Raw genomic sequence first — 898 nt, forward strand, 5'->3', positions numbered from 1 at the left:
AGGGACCCTGGAACTTCAAGGAAATGAATTCCACCAGAAACCCTGCACTGGGGAGCATAAGCGAGGCCTGGTGCTAGAGGAGCAGGCAGCTTCCAAGGAAGAGTTATCTTGGAATTCTGACTTTTTTTTTCCTCAAAGCTTAACTAATGTATGTTCACTTCCTGGATTTTGTTCCATATCTTCTATAAGATCTTGTAATACTGGTAATAGTAACTAGTAATAGGAACTAGAAACTTTTAAAAATTGATTTTCATTAGCATATACTAATTAACATGATAGATAGAACCTTCTGCTTAGCAAATAAAAGCACTTGCTTGGCAAACGTGGCTACCAACAGGTGACCCTGAGACCCATGCAGGAGAGGGAGCAAGCTCCTGAGAATTGCTCTCTGGCCTCCACCAGCATTCCCATGCCCATAAGCAAACACACAGTAATAGCGAGCTTTAAACTATGTCCACAGTTTCATTCCGGTGTTTTCATTTCTATACATAACACATTTCCATCATAGCCCCTATGTCCTTCCTCTTCAGCTCTTGCTAATTCCCTTCCTCTCCCCAACTGCTGGCCCCGCCTTCCACTTTTATGTCTTTTTTTTTTCTTTTCTTTTCTGTGACCCAGTGAGTTTCATTAGCTTTGTCTACAGGTTGAGGGTTTATGTATAGGGTCACTGGAACTGTATCAGTTGTCAGCATTGTATCTCGGCTCTGCCCAACAGTTACCAGGCAACAGTCAGGTAGGCCTGGCTTGTTATGAAAGGGGCTGTTTGGTCCCTCCTCACTCTCTGCCCCCCTTCTAACTCTCTTCTCTCCCTGAGCCCTCTTTCCCCTTCCCCCTTCTCTCTCTTTACATGTTCCTGGCCAGCCTCTCCTCTCCTCTCCTCTCCTCTCCTCTCCTCTCC

The sequence above is a fragment of the Mus pahari genome, chromosome 22 (assembly GCF_900095145.1).
Source record: "Mus pahari chromosome 22, PAHARI_EIJ_v1.1, whole genome shotgun sequence".
NCBI classification, from domain to species: Eukaryota; Metazoa; Chordata; class Mammalia; order Rodentia; family Muridae; genus Mus; species Mus pahari.